Raw genomic sequence first — 24,994 nt, 5'->3', positions numbered from 1 at the left:
AATTAGAGTGACTAATCTTAGATCAATGAAATGTACTCCCCTTCCCCCTCCAGGAAGAAAGGCAGGGAGGTACCAGGCGGGGCAGGTCATACAAGGTCCCCAAGCTTTTCTCCCCTTAACTAGTTTTCTTACTTGGCTCCTACTTCCCCATCCCTTTACCTTCTATGTGTACACACTGGACTTGTATATGTACAAGCTGTTTCCCGAACAGAATCTAAGTTCTTTGAGGACAGGGGTTATTGCACTTTTTGTCTCCACAGAGCTTAGAGACTGAATAACTTAAGCCAGTTCTTACTGGGGAAGAAGTGGGAGTTGGGGTAGGATAGATAGACAGACAGATAAGATAGATAAAAAAAAAGTTTAAGATTTAAAATAACATGACTGGGAGTATTACTTTTTATGCTAATACCTGAATAGGGGCATCTCAATTTATAGAACAGAAGCGTTCTGTAAAAATGAGCATTAAAGTGAAAATGTATTTAATTATCAATTAAATCACTTAAAATACACTAAGGAAGCTTTTACAGTTATAGCAAGAAGAAGGATTCTTAGCCAAAGAATGGACAGAAGTAAGATAAAATAGGCAATTTTGATGACATGAAATTAAATAGTTTTGAAAAAACAAAAACAATGCAGCAAGGATAAGGAAAACTGTTGAAGGGGAAAAAAATCTTTGCATGAAATATCTCAAACAAAGGTTTAATAGCCAAGATCCCTGGGTTATTAATACAAATATTTAAGACCAAGAGTCGTTGCCTCCAGGAAATGAAATGAGTATAGCCAAAAGACAGGAACAAGCAATTCTCAAAAATGAATCAGAGTGAATGACTGCTGAAAACTACTCATTTTTTTAAAAATACAACTCCAAAGTTATATACTTCAAAACCAGTCAACTGGCAAAAACGGCAAAAGCCAATTGTCAAATCAATCAATGAACAAGCATTCTATGGTATTAAGCAGGTGCTGGAGATGAGGGGTGAAGGAGAGGGAGAGTCAAAGATTATGCTGAGGTAGTGAATCTGGGAGTTTGGAAGAAGCAGACAGCCCCCCTGGAGAGTAACAGGGAAGTAAGAAAAAGGGGCAGGGGTTGGGGTTAGGGGAGGGCGGAGAGGGAAAGATAAGGGGTCGTTTTGGAAGGTGAGTTTGAGATGTATCCAGGGCATCCAGTTTGTTAATGCTCAGGAGAGAGACTTGGGGCTGGAAATACAAATTTGAGAGTCAGCTGACTAGAGATGAGAATTAAATCAGAGAGAGAGAGAGAGAGAGAATGAATGAATCCAAGAGAAGGAAGACTATCCAACAGGAAAATATGGTCCACAGTGTCAAAAACAGACAGCAGAGAGGGTGAAAAGTTTGAGGAACGGGAAAAGACCATCAGATTTGGTCTTACTGGTTAGTATTGATTTATTAATTCCTGATGATGCCAGGTCTGTGGGGATGAAGACAGTCTGTGGGTGGATTCAGCTCCTGGAAAACACCTTGGGATTGTTGGGTTCCTATCTTCTGCCGGAGAAGAGACTCACCACAGGACGTACCATCGACGAAGGCAGAAAATAAGGTCTCAGATCTTCCCTGAAGTTTGTCCTATCATTTTTGGCAGTGACAAAGAAATGGAAACCGATGGGGAAATGGGAAACATCTGAATAGATTGTGGATGAGCCTTGTGATGGAATACTCCTACTCCCTGAGGAATCTGGAGAAGGGGAATACATGCATGAAATGAGGAAGCAAGAGGATTCAGGAAAAAAGGGAGGCAGCGACAACAGAATCTCAGGCTGCCTGCTGAGAATGGCCAAGCCCAGGACCAGAGAGTAGAAAAGAAAGTCTTCTCCCTCCTTTTGCTGGAGGGGAGGGTGCCATATGTTGTCCGACATGGCTGCAGTTGAGCCTGACTCTGCTTAATTATTTTTGTTACTCCAGATGGGGGCAGGGGAGGGGCAGAGAGGGGGAGACCCAGAAATCGCCATGCGGTAGAAAATCAGATCATCCATCAACAGGTACTTATTAAACACCTACTGTGCGCTAAGCCCTGGGTCTATGGGGACCCATTTCATTTCTGTGACAGTCACTGCCCTTGAGGAGATGACCAATTCTACCCCAGGAGAGGGGAGACAACATCTACAAGGCAGGATCAGCCCATCAGACAGGTCCATAACCAATGTCATCTGAACTTCCAAAGACCCCAATCTGGAGGCAGAGAAGCGGATTTGAATCGGGGCTTGAGGGTGACCTTGTACAAGGAAGAGGCTGGACCGGCTGCCCACCAAGGCCTCCAGGCCTGGAGCCCAGAGGGGAAGCAGCCTTTCTCCAAACAAAGGCGCTGTGGCTGAGGACCAAAGAACCCCACCTGGCCCTCGGCCCATCCTTGGGTTCCATGGGCCAGTTATGAGGGTTTTCTTCAAGTGGGGCATACCTGTATCTGCTCGGCTCGTGGTGCTGGGGGATGTCCCGTTCCGCCCTCGTCTTCCTTCTTGTCTTCCTCCTCCTCCTCGCTGCTGGGCCTGACTCGGCTAGAAGGGCAGTCAGGCCCAGATCACGTTACTCATTTTTTTCCCTTTCCCTCTCTGCAAAGACACAAAGTCAGGTCTTAAACAGAAAGGAAGGCAGTTATTGGACATTGCCCTGTATGACCTCACGCCTGGTCACATTCCACAGAATCAGGGCAGCCTTCCCTGCTCCATTCAAGCCCTGGGCTGGTCCCTTCAGTCCCCAGGAAACAATGAAAACAGGAACTCATTGCTGGGCAGGGGCCTCGCTGCCAACCGAGGATGCCAGGAGCTCAGAGTGGACGGTCTTCCGATTTGTCCAGTCCATCCCTGCATAATGCTCCTGAGCTGGGAACCTCTCTACCACACATACACTGACAGAGAGCCCTGCCCCCACCACAACTCCCACCAGCTCTGGGGCCAAGCAGAACAATAGGTCTGACCCTCTTCCCCATGAAAACCCTTCCAAGGAAAGCAGCATGGGGGGGGGGGGGCGGCGGCAGGGCTCGTATAGGCCTCAGGAGCATATGGGTGTGAACTCTGCCTCAGAAACCTAGGAGCCGGTAACCTCAATCAGTCCTTTAGCCTCTCTCTCTCCACCTCAGTTCCCTCGTCGGCAGAATGGGCAGAATGATGGCACCTCCTTCCCAGAGTCACTGAGGATCCCGTGAGACAAGTAAAACACTAAACACTTTGTATCCCTTAAAGGTCTATGTAAACATTAGCTATTGGGACTAGCTTGCAGCCACATGGGGAGGGTGCCCCACCCCCACCCCTACCTCCCCGGCTCCAGGTTCAATGACAGTGAACATCCACCTGGAACTGGGCAGTTCTATGACCTTGGGCACGCATTTCTCTTCTGGGCCTCAGTTTCCCTCTACAAAATGAGGAGTTAGGTATAGAGAGCCAGACAGGACCTTCAAGGCTATGTAGTCCAAGTGTGCGACCTTGGGTAAGACAAGCTCTCCTAAGCCTCATTCCCCTCAGTCACCAAATGGGATGTGGGCTCAATTGCAGACATCTTGGGGTTTCTGCTTGGTCCAATAAGAAGGTACTTGGGGAAGCTTCAGTGAGCTCTCAAGAAAGCAAAAGAACCGTAAATAAAGCGTGTTACTTTGTAAGATGTCTGTGACAGGGAAGACAAAGGAGCCCAGCCAGGTAGAAGGGGCAGAGCTCAGGGGGTGCCCCTCAGGCAGTCCTGGGTGTAGGGATACGTACAAGCACACACATAGAGCCCTGGGTGTGTGTGCATGCACACACACACACACACACACACACACACACACACCATGCCACACCACACCACACACACTTCTGAAGAGCGGCTACGCCATTTCAGAACGAGGGTACATTGACCCAGTTGGTCACCAGGAAGGTGGGATATGAGCTGACTGTTGACAGAAGCCAGGAGGCCTCCAGAGGTCAGCATGGAGAGCCCTGCTGGTGTGCTAGAGCCAGTGAAAGGCTACCAGCCAGCTGGGAGACAGGGATGGAGGAGCCTGTGGTGAGGCCCAGCAAGGAGGCTGGCATCACTGGGTCACACACTATGAGGAAGAGGGACTAAGGTGAAGAAACCAGTTGTGAAAGCCAAGGAGAGGGCTGAGTGGAAGACGGAGGCCACACGATCAGACCTGTACGGGAGAGACCCTCGCAGGGAGAGCCTGGGTGCAGGAAGCCCAACCAGCAGGCTCTGAGCCCACCAGTCATCCCATCGCCGGGCAAATGCCTCCAAGGACCTGTGCCCACCGAGCATCCAGGGTGAGGAAGAGGGGGAGAGATGGCCTGAGAAACAACATACGCTGGCTGCCCCAACAGACCCTGACCCAACTTTAAGAGACAAAAGAAGAAAACAATGACCAATGGACGGGCATTTATTAAAGACCTACTATGTGCTGGGCACCAAAAATCTCTCTCAAGATTCTGCTCCCGTGCTCCTTCTATAGGAGGCCTTTCCCATTCTTCTCAGATGTTGTCCTCCCCTTTAGAACGAGCACAGGGTCTGTTTTTGTCTTTCTTTGTATCCCCCCTAATGTTCTTAGAATTAGTCAAGGAAAAAAAGAGAAAGCTATTTCCCTCCTGTAGGTGGAGAGGTGGTAGGCTAAAGGTGTGCGATGCTGCACATGCTGCTATCCAATTGGGAAGGTGGGTTTGGCTTTACTTTTTCATTTTTTCCCTCTAAGAGACTATTATGGGAAACAAACAGCATTGATGAAATATTCAATGATATGTATGTGTGTTCTACATGTGCACGTCTACACACACACACACACAATCAGAGAGTCCCAAGAGACCCCACCTAACTAGGCTGGATGATACTGCTGCCCACGGGGCCAAGACCTCCTAATTTTCTGTCCTTTAGGAGGTTGTAGGAGCTCAGTCTTGCCAGAGATGGAGAAACAGATGCGAGTCCCCCCAGCTGGTGGCACCATTATTCACTGTTCAACTAAGGAGCCCAGAGGGTCCCTCAATTACTGCCTCACACCCAGAGCTAAGAAGGGGAAGCCTTGGCCTAAGAGGAGCCCCCTCCCCATCGCCATTCAAAAAAAGTCATAAACCTTGGGGATTTTTCTAACAATGGGTGGGAGTAAAAGGCCCAAATGGGAGACGCATTCTGCCTAACTGCTGAGCACAGGCTCCGCTTTCCGGGTACAGGGGTTCCCATGTATGCCACCTCCAACCCCCCACACACACACACACACAAAGCTGGTACAAAGAAAGGCTGAGACAATTCTAAGCCCCCTCCTCAGAACTGAGGACCCCAACCACCCCAGCCATCATTCAAGGGCTCCCTCCCCTCCCCGCCCCCCTAGTAAGGAGACCCAGGAGAGCAGGATTAGCGCTAGAGTTTCAGGTTTAAGTCTGAGATCGTCTGGCTTTTGTCAGCCAAGCCGCAGTCCTAATCCGAGGGTGAGCTTAGCTGGGAAGGGCGAGAAAGGATATGTGTGTGAAAATAAACACAGTTGGGGGGGATGGGGCGGGGGAGGGGCCGGTTGGAATGGGCCCCCGAATGTGGAACCAGGGACAAACTGGGGAGCGGAATCCGAGGGTGCCCTTGGAGGTCACCACAGGGACCTTGGCTGGGTGGCCAGCAGCAGGCAATAGTGGAAGGAAGCCTGTGAGTTCCGAGCATTGCTGTTGGACCAATCCCTAAAGAGAGATTGGCTCTTTTACAGGCATACAGATATGAACGGACACAGACACACACATAGAGACACAAAGACAGACACACACAGAGACAGCGAAACATACACATGGACACACATAGACACAGACGCACAGACGCACACACCCTCCTTCAGCCATGGTCCCGACTCCCAAAGGCTCCAACTTTGGATCGGTGTTTTCAAGATTACAGAAAGGACCTAGATGCGCTCTGTCCCACCTGCTTGTGTTCAAGTGGAAATCCGAAGTTCAGAGAAAGAGGGTCCCAGCCAGGGCAAAGGATGCAGGCAGAAGAGGATGGCAGAGTTAGAGCTGCCATTGAGGATGAGGGGTTATTACCCAGGGTCCATGAGCTTGGGAAGGGACAGAGATGGGCCCAAACACACCAAGACAGGCAGGCCAATCCCTTCATTTAACTGAGGTGAGGAGCCTAGATCAGTTCCATGACTCACTCCTGGGCTCCCTGCACCACACCAGGGCAGATGCTCCAGGCGAGCCCCCTAAATGCCCAATGACTGCCCTTTATTAGCCGATCAGCTAGCAGGTGTGCATCCCTGGCCAGGCTGCTTACTGCTCCTTCTGGACAGAGGCCCAGAGCTGGTGACAGAAGCTCCCCCTGCGGCCCCCAATGAAGGGGCATGCCCTTGGCCCAACATCCCCCACACCCATCAGTAAAACAGGTGAAAGGCAGCCAGGATGCAGTAATTTTTCAAGCGCCACCTTGCAGCCGTGTGGAGCCTGAAGGGCAGCAATCGTGGGGTTCAAAGCTCTCCCCAGGAGGGCTGCCTCTTCTGGCTCAGGCTGGCTGCCTCTCAAGGATGGGGTGTAGGGGGGGGGAGCATGCAGGAGCTGGTGGCCAAATGGACCGGTGGGATCAATGATCTCCCTCCTGTGTCACACAAAGAGTTTGAAAAGGGCAAAGAAAAGGCTGTCCAACAGGGAGAGATAATCCTGTAATGAAACGGATCCCGTTCTTCAGGAAAATTTCTACCTTGGAGGCAAATCATCCTAGAAGTGATGCCAAGGTCAGAGCTATCGGGATCACCTGCCAGGCCTGCCATTCATGCAGCGCAGTCATCCAAGACTCGCCAGGCCTGGGCACACCCAGTCCCACCCTCCCACCAACCGATAAGCAAGTGCCCAGGGACAAAGCAAAGGGGGAAAGGGGGGGGGGTGTCAGCTGCCGATCAAACTCCGCCCCCATGCTGGGCCCTCCTTGGGCACCTCACAAATGCCAAGTGGCAACGAACCAGCAGGAAAACTCATCGACGGACCCCGATGGACCCCATCAGACCCCATAGCATCGATTAGACACCTACTATGTGCTGGAAAGAGTGCTGAGTACTGGGCAGGCAAGGGGAAGCCCGATTCCTCCAACCCCATCCCTTTGCAGACAAGGAAACTGAGGCCCAGAACTTTCTTCCTACAAGTTTTGACACAAGGAGACCAGTCAAATAATTCGGGGAAGTGCACTTCCTCTCAACTGGCACCACCGAATGTGTCACTGGTTCACTTTTGGAAACTGACTAAAAGATTCATAGCACGACCACAGTTTTAGAGTCGGAAGAGACATTAGCTGCCCTCCAGTCTAACTCCCTCCTTTTACAAGAGGGGAAACTGAGGCCCAGAGGCAATGATTTATTTACCCAGGAACCCACATGTGAAAAGGGGGGGGACAACATTAATAACGCACACAGATTCAGAGCTGGGAAGGACGGGAGGACCCTTCTACTCCAACAGGGTGGGAAGCCACAGACCTGAGAACCGTCCACCTGAGGGAAAAGCCAGTGCAGGCTGCCCACACCACATGACCACAAGAAAGCTCGGGCAGAGAGAAGAGTGACAAATAGAGCAGGCCACACGCAGACCTGGAGGCCACAAACCAACTCCCAGCTTCCTCAAATTCCTTCCCCAGCAAGGAAGGTCCCAAAGAAAGAGAAATTACAACCGGAAACTGGGATTCTCCATTCCAGAAGAAAGAGATTGAGCAGCAAGGCTTTCTTCTCATGAAAGTGAAGAGGTCAGGGGTCCCAGAGCAGGCCATTTGCCATCCGTGCGACCCTGGGGAAGTCAGCTGTTCTCTGAGCCTGGGTTTCTTTCTCTTCCTCCTCCTCCAGCACCATCACCACCTCCACCCCCATTACCACCATTGACATTTGCCCCACATTATACAGTTTACCAAGCACTTGGCACACAATAGCGCCTTTAAGGAAGGGAGATCTCTAAGATACTCCCCAGCTCTACAGTTACGGTCACAGGAACAGGGCCACTAGTCATTGTCAATGCTGGGCTACAAACACAGAAGCGAGCCTGACCCTTCCCCCAGAAGCTTCCAAAGCAGAGGTCCAAGACAACGGTCACTGTCTGAGGTGAACAGTCTATTTCTTCCAATTCACATTTACAAGTGCCTCTTCTAGGTATTAGGGCAGTCGGTAGAACCATCCAGCCTGGAGTCGGGAGGACGAGTTCAAATCCAGCCTCAAATACTTCCTAGCTTTGTGACCCTGGGCAAGTCAGTTTCACCGTTTGCCTCAGTTTCCTTATCTGGAAAATGAGTTGGAGAAGGAAAGCGCAAACCACTCCAGGATCTCTGCCAAGAGATCTCCCAATGTTGTATCACAGAGAGTCAGACATGACCGGAACGAGTCAACAAAAACTCCAGTCCTACTGGTGTCTGTGCTCCTGGGGAGAATTCGGTGCCAGGCCCAGAGATACAAAGACAAACTCTTTCTCTCAAGGACCTTACAGTCTCACTTCCACCTGAATGACGGACAGCCAGGAACCTCTGACGATCCTGGAAGGAGATATCACTTGGTTTTCGTTTTGAACCCGGCTTCCAAATGGCTGACTCAGCAGGACTCCACAGATGACAGGCTTACCTCAAGAGTAAAATGGAGAGGCAGCTAGGGGGCGCAGTGGAAAAAGCACCAGCCCTAGATTCAGGGGGACCAGAGTTCAAATCTGGCCTCAGAGGCTTGACACTTACTAGCTGTGAGACCCTGGGCAAGTCACTTAACCCTCATTGCCCTGGAAAAAAGAGTAAAATGGAGGGGCCCCCCTTACCACCCCCCCAGCGGCATTTCCAAGCACTTCCCCAGGAAGCCTCAGTTTCTCCTCTATACAACTGGGAGTCAACCTAGATGGTCTCAGGTACTCTCTCCCAAATCTATGACCTCAAATAAGAGCCAGCCCCTGCCCCAAAGGCTCTTAGAGACAGCAGAGTCTCCAACATTTCCTGGAAGCAGGCTTCTTTTTAAGGGCAGGTGGGAAACTCCAGGGCAATTGACGCTGAAGGAGTGGGGGTGGGTCTGCTCAGAAGGGTCAGGGCCCCTCAGAACTAGACACAGGCCACTTAGAAAAGGCGGAGTCCAGCCCCCTCAGACACTCAGGATGGAGGGCTGGGAAATGGAAGAAGGTGACCTGGGGGCCCCACCCCTTCTAAAGAGAAGGCATAACAAAGGCTTCGGAAGGGGAGGAAGCCCGGAGGGGGCACCTCCCTTTGGAAGAGTTAGAAATCCTTCCGACTTGCTCCCTATAGAGATTGCTTGACTTCCCAGAATCTTACCTTCTGTCCTTGCACTGAAGGGCATTCTTCCAAGTAGTAAGCTAAATAAACTCAAGCAAACCTCATAAATGCTGATTGAGAGTTCCTTTCATTTGCCTTCTCAGGAAAAATAAAGAGCTCTGGAGGAGAAGCAGGTTTAAGGTCCCGAATTCAAATCCAGATTTTGTCCCAGACTAAATGGTGATTAGGCAGATGACCACCTTTGCCTCCACCAGAACCTGATTCAATCTTAAAGTGCCAATTTCTACCTTCCAGAAGGTCTCGTTCTGGGGAGAAAGGGAACAAGCATTTCTTTAAGCAAATGGGCTCTCACTTGGGCACAGCCCTGGGAAGTAGGTACTATTACTGACTCATTTACACTGGATGAAACAGGCAAGCAGAAGAGAATTGCCCAGGGTCATCCAGTCAGTAAGTGTCTGAAGATGAATTTGAACTAGGGTCTTCCTGACTCCAGGCCCAGAGCTCTATCCACTGGGCCACCCAGCTGGAAGAAAAATAACCACGGGTGAGAAAATACAAGCGATTATCAAATAATGGGAAGCAGGCCCTAACAACCCTGCCCTCCACTTCCTGTATGTCCACTTTGGGCCTCAGTTTCTTCATCTGTCAAATGAGGGGAAGGACCCCTGAGGTCCTGGCAGCTCTAAATACTGGAGGAGGTGGGGGTGAGGAAGGCATATGCAAACTAGGAAGGGGGTGGGATCCCAGTACCGGATGGGGCTCACACCTCCCCTAGCCAGAAACACTCCCTCATTTACAAGTTGAAAAAACAAGCTGGTCACCCTGGGAGAGGAGCTGAAATTCACCCAAAGCCAGGGGAGGGGCTGGGCAGCCAACAAAGCCTGACCAGAGGGCCCAGAGGCCCAGGCAGTGGGAGGGGAGCTGGCCGGGGGACCCAGGACACCTAAGCCCTCAAGGAGACAAGCAGAGCCTGCCCTCAAGTGACTTCCTGGGGCTGGGAGGGCACAACCAACAGGGGCAGAGGTCAATCAGTGCAGCTTAACTGGAGGAGGTCAAGAGGAAGCTCAGCCGAGCCCCCTCCCCTCTCATTTTACAGAGGAGGGAAACTGAGGCTCAGAAGGAGAAATGAAGGAAAAAACATGGGACCGTGCCCCGGACCCAAACATCAGCGAGCATTTATTAAGCTCTTACCGCACATACCGGGGTCCAGGGGGGGCCGTGGGGAGGAGACAAGCACCAACTCAGACTCTCTTTTCTTTTAACAATTTACAACCCCGGGAACACTCCAAGCGATACAAATTTTAGAACAGGCTCGCCCCGGTCCCAGGGGGTAGACAATAGCAATAAACTCAGTCCAGTCCCCTGACCTTGCACTCAACTCCCGGCCTCCTCCTTAGCTCCCTCCCCTACTCCTCCCTACTCCTCCCCCCAGGGCTAAACTTCTGGAAAAACTGGTCTAATTATAGAAAGACCAAGCTCACCCCCAGCCCCTCCCAAGGGAAAATGCAGCCCTCTGGGAAGTGGTGGTGGGTGTGGACCCTGAACACCATCCATCCATCCATCCATCCATCCATCCATCCATCCATCCATCCATCCATCCATCCATCCATCCATCACTATGAAGGTCACGTGGAGGAGGGCCCAGCTCTCCCCCCTTTCTTTTTTGTTCACTGATACAAAGGATGGCTTTCGGGGGAGGGGATGGGAGGGAGAGCGGAGGTCCTCCCAAGAGATCAATCCATGTTTTAGAAGCAGTCTACACAGACACTCCATTAGCCCCCAGACAACTTCCAAGCTTCTCTCCCAACCACTCACTCTTGAAACAGCTCTCCCCAAAGCAGCCAATGACCCTGTTATTCACCTTTCACCCAGTGGAGCCAAACCCTCCCCCTTTTAGCTCCTCCCCAGATGTCCAAAATGGTCTCTCCCAGTTCTTCCATTTGTTTTTCCCTTCTTTCTATTCCTACACCTCCCCAAGAGAGTTCCTTGAAGTTCTAGGGAGGCCAAGGATTTTCCCAACTCCCCACCCCCCACACACCCCTTCATCTCATCCACACCCAGGGTTCCAATTATCACCTCTAGGGAGATGGGTTCCCCTACCAGGGCCCCCAGCCAATATTTCTGGCTGGAAAACCCCAGTGGACATCCTCACATTCAACAGGTCCCAAACTAACTTGTCTCCCTTAACTGGCTTCCCCCATTTCTGAGGTTGGCACCACTGATTCTCAGAGTAACCCAAGCTTGGACTCAACCAGTGCCGCTGTCGAAACCCAGAACTAATATCCAGAGGATCCAATCCAACAAGGAAGTGAGTACTGGGGACCAAGCTGGGCTGGGGGATCCAAGAAGCTGGTATTGATGGAGCAGGGTGAGACACTTAAGACCAAGGCAGATGGGCATCGATCTGCTGGTTCATGCAGCATCACAGAGTCTTCCCGAATCTGGCCTGACTCAAAGCACAGCACCAAACTTTTTTGGGCTCAGGACACCTTTACCTCTTTTAGAATATTAAGGATCTCCCTTCCAAGAGCTTGTTATGTGTCAAATGCATTGATATTTACCATCTTAGAAATTAAACCATTTGGGGATTATTATGAAAATCGTTTTAAACTTGTGGGCCTGATGAAAGTTTCTGGGGAGCCCAGACCCCACTTTGGGAATGGCCACTTCATTCCGCAAAGCCCTCAGCTCGATGTAAACCCCTTCGTTATTAGTCGTATTGTCATCATCTTACTTTTTTACTCATTCATTTTCTTGAAAACATCCTGACACTATAGTCCATGGCACTAAGAGACTTCTATGTTTTTTTAAAAATAGACTTAGGCTTATTTTGAGAATTCCTTCTTTAAAAGAGAAGAAATATCCACTAAGTGAAAGTGGCAAGTATGCTGAGTCAGGGGGACTTGGTTGAAACCCTAGCTGTGCACTTGGTGACCTGGTTTCCGGCTGTAAGATTCGGGAGACCAGCCAGAAGACATGGGAGGTCCTTTCCAAATCTAAATTTATGTTTCTATGACCAATGCTATGGGTGATTCTGTCCTCACTTGGAGGATGCCCCCCGCCCCCAGCCTTGTTCTCTCCCTGAAATTCAGACAGGTGTGGGTGAGAAAGCTCCCTCAGGCAGGCCTCTCAAACTGAGCTGACCTCTAATCCAAGCAAGAGTAATGGCTGATAGAGGAATATAGATACAGAAAACAGAATTTCATGATGAACCAACATATGGAGAAGGGGAGGGAACAAGCAGGTTTTTTGGGGGGGGGCGGGGCCTGAGCAATGAGGCTTAAGTGACTGGTCCAGGGTCACACAGCTAGTAAGTGTCAAACGGCTGAGGCCATATTTGAACCCAGGTCCTCCTGAATCCAGGGCAGGTGCGTTTTCCACTGTGCCACCTAGCAGCCCCACGAGCACTTATTAAGGCCTACAATGTGCCAGGAACCGGGCAAATATCACCTCATTTGATTCTCCAACAACCCCGATTTTACACTTGAGGTAACTGAGGAGGATGAAGGCTAAGTGACTTGCCCAGGGTCACAGCACTGGATTAGCCCCTCAATGGGTCTGGGTTCAAATGTTCCCTATGAAAGACACTAGACTGACCACTCTTCCCACCCCCATCTGCCTCAGTTCCCTCTTCTGTAAAATGAAAAAAGTAGATTCCATGACCTCTGGGGTTCTCTCCAGTTCTAAAACCGTGGTCCCATGATGACTCCAGACTGCGTATTTCCTATTTTTGATGCATATAAAATGGGGCTGGGGCTGCCTCCCCACAGCCTGGAGAGCAGAGGGACAGAAGCAAGCCTGATTAACGGCCATTACTAGCTTTTCTGGGGTGACTTTCCCCACTGAATCTCCAAACATCGATAACTAGTATCAAAGACCCTCGAAATGTGTAGATTAGCAAATACTAATACAAAAAATTAAGAGACTAACTTGGCCCCAAAACACAGTGCTTGGCCAAGAGCAAGGCAGACAATCCTCAAACAGGGACAATCAGTAGCCTGGCCTGGAAAAACTTGTTAACACCCCCCCAAATGCCCCCCCCAACACACCCACACACACACACACACACAACCTACAAGCTGCTCTCCTTCGGCATCCCACAGCTACTGCCCATCTTCCCCCTACCCACCAAAAAAACCCCACTTTTTTTGGTATGTACTTTGTCTCCCCAGAAAGACGGAAGCTCTCTGTGGGCAGGGGCTCTCCCCAATCCCTAGCACATGGCAGGCACAATGATGTGTTAGTGCCCTCAGCAGACCAAAGTTTTTATCTGTTTGTTTTTACTGTAAGGGACTCCACGGACAGCCAAGTAGTAAAGTGGATAATGTGCCAGGCCTGGAGTCAGAAAGACTTAGCTTCTTGAGTTCAAATCCCACCTTGGATACTTGCTAGCTGTGTGACCCTGGGCAAGTCACTTCACCCTGTTTGCCTCAGTTTCCTCATCCATAAAATGAGCTGGAGAAGGCAATAGCAAACCACTCCTGTATCTCTTTTGAGAAAACCCCCAGGGGGTAGCTAGGTGTCACAGTGGATATAGCACTGGCCCTGGATTCAGGAGGACCTGAGTTCAAATCCAGTCTCAGACACTTGACACTTACTAGCTGTGTGACCCTGGGCAAGTCACTTAATCCTCATTGCCCTGCCCCCCCCCAAAAAAAAAGAAAAGAAAAAAGAGAAAACCCCCAATGGGGTCACAAAGAATGGACTGAAAAAATGACTCAACAACTATCTTGTGTTACTGATATCTCCACAGTAGTACGCAAGCTCCCAGTGTGCAGGAACAGTTTCACTCTGGTCTTTGTTTCCCACAGGGCCTAGCACAGAGGCAGCTGATTAATCAATAATGAATTTTGGTAAAACAAAGACAAAAAAACCTTTCCAAGGGCAGCTAAGTGGCGCAGTGGATAAAGCACTAGCCCTGGATTCAGGAGGACCTGAGTTCAAATTTGACCTCAGATGCTTGACACTAGCTGTGTGACCCTGGGTAAGTCTAAGTGACCCTCAATGCCCTGAAAAATAAAATATGTCTAAAAAAAAAAACTTTCTATAGTTATTCATCCCAATATGCCCCAGACACTCAAGATGAAGATCAAAATTAGGGCTGCTGCCATCCCCCCACCCCCAACTCCTTCCATTCGAAAAGGTGTCATTAAATCTATGAGCTGCTCTGATGGATTCACCCACCCACCCACCCATCCATCCATCCCCACCCATCTATCCATCCATCCAGATTAAGTGCCTGATATATGCCAGGCCCCAACAGATCCAAGGGCTCTTCCTGCTGCATTCCCTTCTGGACAACACAGGGCTGACTGAGAACAGTCCCAAGCACACAGGGCCCCAAAGCAGGGGGCTCTGAAGAAGGGACCAACATCTCTCCTCTTGGTCACAGCCCCAAATGTACAAGAGGAAGGCAGTGACTGCTGGAAGCCAGACATGCACGTTTCTAACAGGCCACTTCTTCTGGACCTCTCCTGAACACAAAACCAACCGCTTCTACCAAGAGCAGAGCCCCGAACATCAGTCCTCCCCAGGACTGCAGAAGGGCAGCAGGCGGGTGGGTATTCACGCCCACCCGCCAAGGCACCTGTGGTTCCTGCTCTCCACCAATTCCCAGCTCCTGAAGTCCTCACTGGCTGAGGTCCTGAGCCTAAAAGAACCGCTCCCACCAGCCCTGGGCTCCCAAGAGGAAGGTTCCCAGGAGCAATGGGAGGCTCACTCCCAATGTGCGTGAAGCCCAAGTTCAGGTCCAACTAGGAAAGCAGTTAGTTCAACGTTCACCATTCCTACTTGAGAGCTAAAAGCAAACCTCGATGACCACAGTGGGATCCAGTGTTACTTGATGAATGTACCAGAGACGGCTTTGGGAGAGTGGTCGTTAAGGCAGCATCAAAGGAAGCATGAAAGACCCTAAAAATAATCATTCTAAAGTTCTGAGAAATGATGGAACACAAGGGGGAGGGGGTAGCTTTCTCTGGTCTTTGATATATGGTCCATAAAACACAGACCTGAATACAAATTAACTTCACAACATTTTGTGGGGGGGGGGGGCATCCTTTACCCCCTTCTTGTTCCTTAGTGTCTGTCCTCTGTAACTTTAACTGAGGCTCAGTGAAAATGAGGGCACGCTTACCAGATGTAAGGTGGGAAACAGATACCTCCGCAGGTGAAGTCATCTAGACTGACAGCAGATCCCTAGCGGACATTCTAATACACCCATTACAAAAAGTTTGGGGAGTAGAAGCACCAGAAGCTAAGCGATTTCAAGCAAAGTAAGATATCCCCCCCATTTCTGTTCTTGATCCTCATCCTTTACTTTCCAAGTGAAGACCTAGGAAATCATGTTCCCATAAAAAAAAACTCATTCCAACAGTGAAGAGCGCCTTCCTCCTCCCTAAGACCCAATCCATCCATCCATACTGCTAGAATCTGGGACTAGCGGCCCACTTCCATTTTCTTCACCAGCCCTAGACTTAATGACTACACTGGGCACGGTTCTGGGATACTGTACATCGAGGCTCCTGTATCTGAACGCTTGGGAGACGATGCCACTAGGCCGAAGGACGGGCAGATGGACAAAAAGACAGACCCCCCCACACACACACACAGCCTTTAAAGATAAGAACCAATAGGACTTCTGTCCCTTAACTACAATTACTCTCTCCCCGTTTTTTCTACTTAGGAAAAGCATTAAGCAGGAAAGGGGCATTTAACTGAGCCCTCAGAAGGATTAATGGTGGAAGGGAGGCCCATGAGCCAAAGGCTGAGAGGTGACTGCACCCAGGGTGTCCACGTGGAGAGGCTGTCCTAGTCAGTCCTAATCAGTTGCAAAGTTAGACCACCAGGAGGACCTTCCCTCCTCTCCCTTCACAGACTGGCCCAGTATAATTATAAACTAAGAGAGTTTCCTCCATTTCTAAAGACAATTCAGTCTGCAGGAAATAAGCTCAGATGACCAGCCTCTATTTACCCTAAGGATCCAAGGAACAGCATTTGCTTTTCGGATTCTTATTTCTTGAGGCCTTATAACCCCCTCCTTCTCTCTCCAAAGCCTCTTTTCAGATTTCTCCCTGGACAGAATTTCTGTGCAGGCTCTGAAAAAGAGGTGAAGATACAGTATTCAACAGAAAGAGAAAGGGTTCACTCGTAATTCACCTATCTTAAGGGCCTAGAAGACAAAGTTTAACTTTAAGGGAACAAACAGGCTTGGGTAGGATTTTTAAAAGGTGTCACAAAATAAGTATTCAAGTCACTTGTTAAAACAGAGATATTTATTTGGAAGGCCAATTTTCTTATCTTTTACCATCCATTATACAAAACTCCTTTCCTGAATAAATTACCCCCAGGCAGATTTTTTTAATTGTCATTTCAACTAGAAAAGATAAAGGCATTTGAAAAAAGCACACTTTCAGGACAAAGAATACACATGAATAAATATATGTGTACGTATGCATTAACCACAGTAAAGAGAATGTCCTACTTGCAGACCACACACATTTAGAGAAAGATCCCAACTGTAGTCCTCCATAAACCACAGGATTCTGGGTCTAGACTTTCCCAAGGAGACCATCTCCAACTCTCTTGCATAATTATTAAGAGACTAAGTGAAGAATGCCAACTCGGCCTGTGCCCTGAGCCTCCAAAACAAAAACACCGCCTCCGTCACAAGACAAAAATTTATCTCATTCCTACCTCATTCACTGTCCCAAACAAACTGCAGGCTGGAGAGAGATCTTTCACAACCACCCCAATCACAACACTTTCATATGCCAATCTAGGAAAGAGCTGCCCCGCCCCTCCCCAGGGGAAGGGAAATAAGAGGGGTGGCCGAGCACCTCCAGGCATGGGGGGGCAGGAACCAAGTAGTCCCGAAATTCTTTTAGCATTCATTCCATTTATCTCCTGAGCCCTGGAGTGGGGGTGGGGAAGGAGAGCAAGGCTCCCAAGGACCCCTTCCGAGCCTCTACCAGAAACCTATTTGTTAATTTCCTTTGTTTGGTCAGTTACATCGGTCAGTTACACTCCATCAAGTGTGAACATTAAACTGGTTTTCCATTTAAACCTTGGGCAGTCACAGCTAACTTCAAGGCACCTTCTGTGGCCATTCTAAGCACGGGAAGGAGGCTGCTTTTTTTCAGCTGGAAATCTCCCATCTCATTAACTTTTCTTTTAGGGCAATAAAAAGGGACGGTTCCCTGTTTACAAGAAAGTGTCAGGGCCGGTTGGGGGGAGCTCTGAAGGCAGGACAAAAGGATATGCAGTTTTTCATGGAGAAAGATAAAATTCCTGTTACTAAAAAAAGGCTGCTTTAATATTAAAATCACTCCTGAATTAAAAAAAGGTTTAATTAACATTTTAAATATGATTCTCTAAACAAGTCTTAGAAATGTTCTTTTACATCGAAGTGATATTTTAAAAGGGATTTTTATTTTTCCAGTTAGTTAGGGCCACAGCTACAAAGGCCCCGAAGACTCTTGAAAGGTATTTCATCACAGTGAAATTATCTACACGTACATAAAAAGACCGATTACACTTTGAGAACACAAGGGGGGGGGGGGGGAAGGGCCAGCCTTTCTCAGTCCTAACTCGTTTGTGAAGGATCTAGGAAACAGAGAGGCCTCGAGGAGAGAAGCAGCAGCAGAAAAAGGTAAGAAAACTTTATCCTGTGCCCTTCAAGTTGCACCAGAGGTCTGTTTACTTCCCATGATGCTAAGTCCCAAAAGAGTATCAATCTGCAGATCAAAATGCATTAGCCTCCTTCCCCCCCCATAGGGCACAGAAAGACAAAGGCGATATTAAGCATTTTAATTTTCCAAGGCACTGTTTTAGAAAAAAGAATTCTCCTTTGGAGTGTTCAGAACATACACAAGTTCCGTACCCCCCACCCCGGAGGGGACTTTCTAAGATGATATAACCCGTTCTTAAATCTTAAAAAACACAAACACACATACAAAGATATGGGAGGGGAGAAAAGGGACATTGCAACCAAGGCCCCTTTAATCATGAGCAATGTCTACTGGCCCCCAGCAATTCATTCATCAGATCAAACCCTAAAACCCTCAGAGGGGCACTTCCAGGGGCCAAGCTGCACCAAGTAACCATCAGTTTCCCTCCCTCCCAGGAAAAGGACCGCGAGGAAGGAGAAAGCCAACACACATCTAATCCCTAAAGACTGGGTAGACAGCTCAACTTCCTCCAGAAGCCCCTTCCTCAAGAAATGCATTTGGGAAAATGTTGGCCCCCGCCCCCCATCCCGATGACCGCTTTGGCCACCTCAATAGAGAGGCCTATAAGCTCGTCCGGGAGGAAGAGAGGGCTGGCTTTCCCGAGACAGAGGGGAAGTCCTCCCAAGAGGCAGTGAGTGGTCCAAGAAAGCTGTACCCTGAAATTGACCTGGGGAGGCCGACCCAGAGTCCTCTCCACAACCTCTCTTTGATAAGGAGCCACCAGTGGGGCAAACCAGCGGCGGGAAATTTCCCAGCCCCAACTCCCAGCCTCCTTTCTTCCCAAACTCTCAGGGAAAAAAAGAAATAATAATAAGAAAGGGGGCCCAAGCGTGGGCACGGGGGGGGGGGCAGGAAAAAGGAAAGGATTTTCCTCCAGCGGCTCGTTTCCCTCCCGGGTTCCCGGCCCTTCCTTTTCTTTCTCTGGAAGGATACCTCCTGCCATCAGGAAGAGAAGGGAGGAATCAAATTTAAGGAGAAAAAAAAATCTTTCGATTTGTCAGCAACCGTCAAGCAAACAAGGACTCGGGTCCCCCCCCCCCAAGTCTCAACAAAGCACGGGGTGCGTGCATTCGTGTTTTACACACTCACTCCCCCCTCCCTTTTCTCCAGTTAAACTTTTTTTTTTTTGCTAGCATAAAATAAAGTGCCGAGACAGGAGGGAAGGGGGGGAGGAGGTTTGCAAAGCGTGTGAAGAGGAAGTCACTGCCCGCAGGAGAGCCAGCCAGAGAAAATACGTCCCCTCCTCTCCTCCCGGTCCGTCCCTCCCCCCGCGCGGCCCCCCGCCCCTCTTCCTGCCCCCTCCGCCGGTGCCCCCGCCCCTCCCCCACCCCGTCTTGGCCGAGACTTTGGCTGGGCTGCAAACCGTGGGTAACCCCGCTAATCTGCTGGCAGCTGTAGTCCATCACCCGCGGCCCCTAGTAAACAATGCGCAGCCCGGCAAAACAAAAGATTCCCACTTCACCTCGTTTAGAGTCTTCCCTCTCAGGCCGCCCCGACCGGGGCCTGGGGCTGGGGCACCCCGGGCTGGGGGCACCCCGGGCTGGTTGGGGTGGGCAGGGCTCGGATGGGGACAGGCTCCTCCTCACCCCCTGCCCTCCCCCAAGTGCCCCCATGCCCAACCCTGCCGCTCCCCGGTGCCCCCCCCCAGCCTTGACTGCTCTCCCCTTACCCCCCCAACATTGGCTCCAAGTCCGTGCAAACACGGCAGGACCGAGGGGCCGGCACTCTGCCCACGGGCATCTACGTGGGCGCTGCTTTCTGTTTAAAAGCCCGTTTGTCCCTGCAGATCCACGAGAGGGAACGGGGGTCCCCGGGAGCAGAGCTGCCGCCCAGCCGCCTGCCAGCTGGCTCCCGGCTGTCCGGGTGTACTGGAAGGCGGCCGCCTACTTCGCCCTCACCACCTCGGACCCACAGTCCCCCAAATCGGGAGATCCCGGGAGTGGGGGCGGGGTGGGGATGGGGAAGATTCTGGGGAAGGAGGAAGAGGCGGCGATCGGGGGACCCGAGCCCCACCGGGCCAGGGCGCAGCGAGTGGCCACAGATGTCCTTCCTCGGGTCCGTGTCGGGCTCCTCGTCCTCCCCTCCCCCTCCCCTTCTGTCCCCTCCCCCAGCTCTTGTCTGTGGCGCAGTGAGGCGAGCACACATGGACGCGGCCCCCGCCGCAGGTAGCCGCCGCATTCCCGGCCCCGGCCCCCGCGCCCCGCATCCCCCTCCCCGGGCGCTTACCTGACACCGGCCGCGCGGCCGGGGTCCCGCGGCGTCCCCGGGCTCGGCTGGGCTCCGCCGGGCTGGCCGGCCGGGCAGGGGCAGGGCTCGCCGCAGGACAAGGCGCGGTGGCCGGGCGCGGCTCGGGCTTGCCGCCTCGGTGGGCTCCGGCAGGCGGGACCCCGGCCCCTCGGCCCCCAGGCCGGCCCTCAGCGCCGCCGCCGGCTCATCCCCGGCTCCCCGCGCCGCCGCCGCCGCTCGCCAGCCACCTTCCGAGGCCACGCGCGCACACACGCACACGCACACGCAGCCCAAGCCACACAAAAACTTAATCTCTCGGCCGGCGTCCTCCCCCCCACTCCCGCCAGCGCTCCCAGCTGCGGCCGCTGCTGCTGCTGCTGGTCTGCTGCTGCCGCTGCCGCTGCCGCTGCCGCCGCCGCCGCCGCCGCCGCCACCACCGCCGCTGCCCTCCCTCCCCTCCCCTCCTCTCCTTCTCCTCCTCCTCCTCCTCCTCCTCCTCCTCCTCCTCCTCCAGCTCCTAGCCTTCCCAGCCCTGCCCAGCCCAGCCCAGCCCACCCCCGCCCCCCGCTCCCTCCCCACCCCGCCCCCTCCGCCGCTTCCTCTCCGCCGCCCAGAGGCTCAGGAGCGCTCACCCCCGGAGGATGCTGAGCCCAACTTGGCTCCTTTGCCGAGCGCGGGGCGGGGGGGAGAAAGTCCTGGAGGAGGCCGAGCCGGAGCGCCGCTGCCGCTGCTGCCTCTGCCGCCGCCGCCGCCCGCCCCGGGGCTGCTCCCGCTCTCGCGGCTGCCGGGGCTCCCAGCTGCCCGCGGCTGCTGCCCGCAGGAAGAGCTCTGCCGAGAGCCCTGCTAGTGGCGACCGCAGGAGCCCCGCGCGCTCCGGAGCCTCCCGCCCCCTCCTCCGCCTGCCTTCTTCCCTTCTTCCCTCCCTCCTTCCCTCCTCCTGGCGGAGATGGAGCGAGGTGAGGTGAGGGTCTGGGGCTCGCTCGCTCGCTCGCTCTTTTTTTTGGGCAAAGGCGGGGTCTCTCCGTGCAAACCAATGACACAACCCCACATGGACCAGCCTCGCCCCCTGCGGAGCCGCGTCCCTACAAATGGGCTCGCGCTCTGCCCTCCCGGGGGATGCGGGCGGGCGGGCAGGCGGCGGTGGCCAGAGCGCCCCGGGGCCGGGGGCGGGAGCTGGGAGGGGCACGGCCCCAGTCCCCATCCCCTCCCCTCCCCTCCCCTGCAGTCCCCGGCCCCATCATCTCTTCCCCATCCCCATCTCTCCCCTAGTCTTCTGGGCAACCTCCATCCCCGAGGCCCGTGGGCACCGAGAACCCGGAGAGGGTGAGCTTTCCCAGGCCAGAAATCCGGGGGCCCTTTCTCCACCCAGGAGCAAAAACTAGACCTTCCCCCTCGCTCCCCGGGCGTGCTAGCACACACATACCCACACGCACGCCCGGGCCTCTGCCCCTGGTAGGGGGCTCGCCCGACCACGTGGAGTTGGGGGCGCCCCCTCCTCCTCGGCCCACGTGTATTCGCGTCTCCTGGGTGCCCCAATCCACCAGCTTTCTAAGCACCCAGAAACAGCCCAGCTACGTGCAGAGTCTTCCTCTCACCCAACTTTACTGTTCACGCTCCACGCCCCGCAGCCCCTGGTCTTGCGGAACCCCCCCGAACCCCCCTGCTGTCTATCCACCTCACCTGTGGGGCGCTCCCCCCACCCTGGGCCCCCGATCCACTTCGGCCTTTCCGGGGCAGTGAGAGCGGCGAGGCCGGACCTCGGGTGTCAGGGCTGGGCCAGGGGCTGCCAGCAGCCTGGGCCTCCCGGACCTAGGCGCCCCTAATCCTCCCCAAATCAGCCAGCTTCCCGGTAGCCTGGCCCCCTTCTTTCCCCCCAGAGGAAGCAGTTGTTTGAACAAACTAGCCCCCGCCCCTCCCCCCAACCAGAGCCAAATCTTATGGGGAGCTTCTGACCACATCTCGAGAAAGACCTTGAACCCTTTACATTTGGGGGGCGAGGGGGGGCCCCGAGGCTGTGTGCATTCAGATAGCTCGAAGCTTTCCTTCATCTTCACTGCTGCATCTTTCTAGGAAACCCTCCCCAAGTGCCCTCTCCCCTTCGTTCAGGCCACTTCCCCCTCGTAGTGGAGATGGTGGCTGTCGTGTCATGCGTGGGTGGTATCGGGGCTTTGAGACTGCAGCCTAGTTCATTGGGAAGAAACTGTCCGGGGGGTGGGGGCGGGAGGGCGGAGCGTGACCGGGAGAAAGGTACGGGAAAGCAGATTTTTTTCCTTGCCCTCCTTTCTGTTTCAGGCGGTGTGCCTGAACCCCAAGTTCCCCACAGAAATACCCTGCCCCCACCCCTTGGAGCACTTTCCCCCAGCTGATCTGTGACCCATTCTCCAGCCTTCGAAGTTGAGGTTCCTGTGCCTCACTCGGCAGCCCTGGACCCCAGGAAATCTGCAGATCGCCTTAGCCTAAAGGAGCAGTAACCAAGGTGGATCGGAGGCCAGAGAGGAATTCAATGAAAACGTGAATACTCTGCATCCCCAGCGCCACCATTTCAACTGAAGTCTCCAGTTACTTGATTGGCTGATTTCAAACCAACAAACACTCAGTGGAGTGGTTGATGGGATTCCAAGATTGTACTGGGGGGGTGGGGGGGGGGTGGAGAAAGCTGGTTAGGTAGGATGGGAGTCAATGCTTTCTGCCATGACTGACTCTTTGTGACCCCATTTAGGGTTTTGGCAGAGACACTGGAGTGGCCTGCCATTTCATTCTCTGGTTCACTTTACAGATGAGGAAACTGAGGCAAACAGGGTGAAGTAGCTTGCCCAGGGTTACACAGCTAGAAGTGTCTCAGGCCAGATTTCGAATTTGGGAAGATGAGTCTTCCTGCCTCCAGGCCTGGGCTCTGTCCTTTGTGCCACCTACTAATTCGTGCCAAGCACTGCTCTAAGCACTGGGGATACCAAGGAAGTCATAAGACAGTCCCTGCCCTCAAGGAACTCATGGTCTAATGAAGGAAGACATACAAAGACTCCGAAAAGAGGGTGAGGAAGGTAACACCTCCTGCCCCTCCCAGAAGGGGCTTGAAGAAGTCCTTCTGTGGAATAGGGAATGATGGGAGGAGGTGGGAGCTTGAAAGGTGGTCAGTTTCTGGAGATCTTGGCGTTCAGGAGAGCAGGGTGGGAAATGAGGAGGGGAATGGGAGAAACTCTCTGCTGTCCCCCAACCAGGGGGAAAAGAAGAAGGCTGGACAGACAAGATGGGAGACTGACCAAGGTGGGAGGGAGGAAAGTTTGGGAATCTCAAGTTAAATCAACAAGGACTCATTAAGCACCCATATGCCAGAGCCAGACATGGTTCTAGGTTCTGGGGATACAGTAAAAAAGCTCCTGTATACAAATGAAATCAGTGCAGGATAAATTGGAGATAATCTGAGAGGGAAGGAAGAGGAAGCTGGGGAAAGGATTCTTGTCAAAGGTGGGGCTTTAGCAGATCCTTGGAAGGAAGGATGAGATCTGGGTTCAAACTCAATTCTTCCAGTTACTGCCTGTGAGAACTTTTGCAAGTCCCTGGGGGGGGGGGGGTAGTTTCCCTATCTGTAAAATGAGGGGGTTCAACTAGATTGTTTCTGTTTCCTTCTACCTCTAAAGTTATCTGGATCCTTGCAATGAATGCCGCCCAATGAGCAATTATTCAGACACGTGACACTTACTAGCTGTGTGATCCTGGGCAAGTCACTTAACCCTCATTGCCCCACCAAAAAAAAAGCCATTATTAAACACCACTAAGGCAGCAAGCTGATGTAGTGACAAGAGTACTCTGTCTGGAGTTAGGGAGACCTGGGTTCTAATCTGACCCTTGGCAAGTCACTTCACCCTGTTTGCCTCAGTTTCCTTGTCTGTAATATGAGCTGGAGAAGAAAATGGCAAACCACTCCAGTCTCTTTGCCAAGAAAACTCTAAATGAGGTCACAGTCAGACACAACTGGAAAACAACTTTATTCCTAACAGACATTTGCTGAGTGCCTACAATGTGCAGAGATAGGAAGTGGGACCCTGGGGTCAGGCTGGTCATTAAAACCCAGATTGAAAGCTGGGTTTAGGTCTTAGGAGGCCCTCTGTTCCAGCCCCTGCATTTTACAGATGAGGATGAGATCTACAAAGGTTCAAGGTCACATAGGTTGTAAGCAACAGAGACCGCTCATTCCTCTAAGTCCATTCATCTTCCCCACTCTCCCTGAAAGACCCCAGTTCAGGTCTTTCCTCTGTTGCCCACTGACCCCAGGGAGTGTTGCTTTACCTCCCGATGCCCTTGGCTGCTGCCCTCGGTATCTCTAAGTGAAAGAGGAGCTGCTGGTTTGCACACTGCTTAAATCACAAGCTCAAACCAAAGAAAAGTGGGCAGAGCAGCCCCCACCATGCGCAGAAGAAACAAAACAAGTGCTACCTGTAATCACAACAAGAATTGCTGCTTCTATGTTGCTTTCCCTGGTGAGGAGTGTGGACAGCCCCGGAGTTACGCTGGTACCTAGGGAGAGGGCTGTATCTGTATTCAAACCCTGCCTGGGACACTAGCTATATGTCCTTGGGCAAAGTGTACTGCACTCTCTCTGGCCTCAGTTTCCCCATCTGTAAAATGAGTGGGTTGGCCTAGACCTCTATGGTGTCTTCCTGCCCCAAATCGTCTGTTGCATTGGATGGATGCTGAGTGGTTTGAGGACATCATCATGGGAAGGGTTTGGGAGGATAACTACCCAGACTGGAGGGAACATGGGAATGGCTGAGGTCACAGAGCTTTGGGAGTACTTTTACAGGGTCCCTACCCCCCCCCCCAACAGCCCATAAGGCTGTGAGGAACCTGTTTAGACAGTTTAAGGGATT

General features: G+C 52.2%; 1 protein-coding gene across 4 annotated transcripts in view; it reads right to left on the bottom strand.

The window, feature by feature from the left end:
* CTBP2 (C-terminal binding protein 2) overlaps window positions 1–20,886 on the bottom strand; it is a 155,644-nt gene extending 134,758 nt beyond the window's left edge. The window contains exons 1-2 of one of the 4 annotated variants that reach the window (XM_043987284.1): window positions 20,759–20,856; window positions 2,414–2,564 (exon numbers count right to left, since the gene is read on the bottom strand). The gene's annotated coding sequence lies outside the window, so the exon portion shown is untranslated. Of the gene's footprint in view, window positions 1–2,413; window positions 2,565–20,126; window positions 20,508–20,758 lie in introns of those variants that run through there. The other 3 variants (XM_043987283.1, XM_043987286.1, XM_043987285.1) reach the window with 3 other exon arrangements.
* Window positions 20,887–24,994: the final 4,108 nt, after the last annotated feature.

The sequence above is a fragment of the Dromiciops gliroides genome, chromosome 2 (genome assembly GCF_019393635.1).
Source record: "Dromiciops gliroides isolate mDroGli1 chromosome 2, mDroGli1.pri, whole genome shotgun sequence".
Lineage (NCBI taxonomy): Eukaryota > Metazoa > Chordata > Mammalia > Microbiotheria > Microbiotheriidae > Dromiciops > Dromiciops gliroides.
The sequence above is the reverse complement of the archived record's forward strand: the minus strand, read 5'-3'. Positions and strand labels throughout refer to the sequence as shown.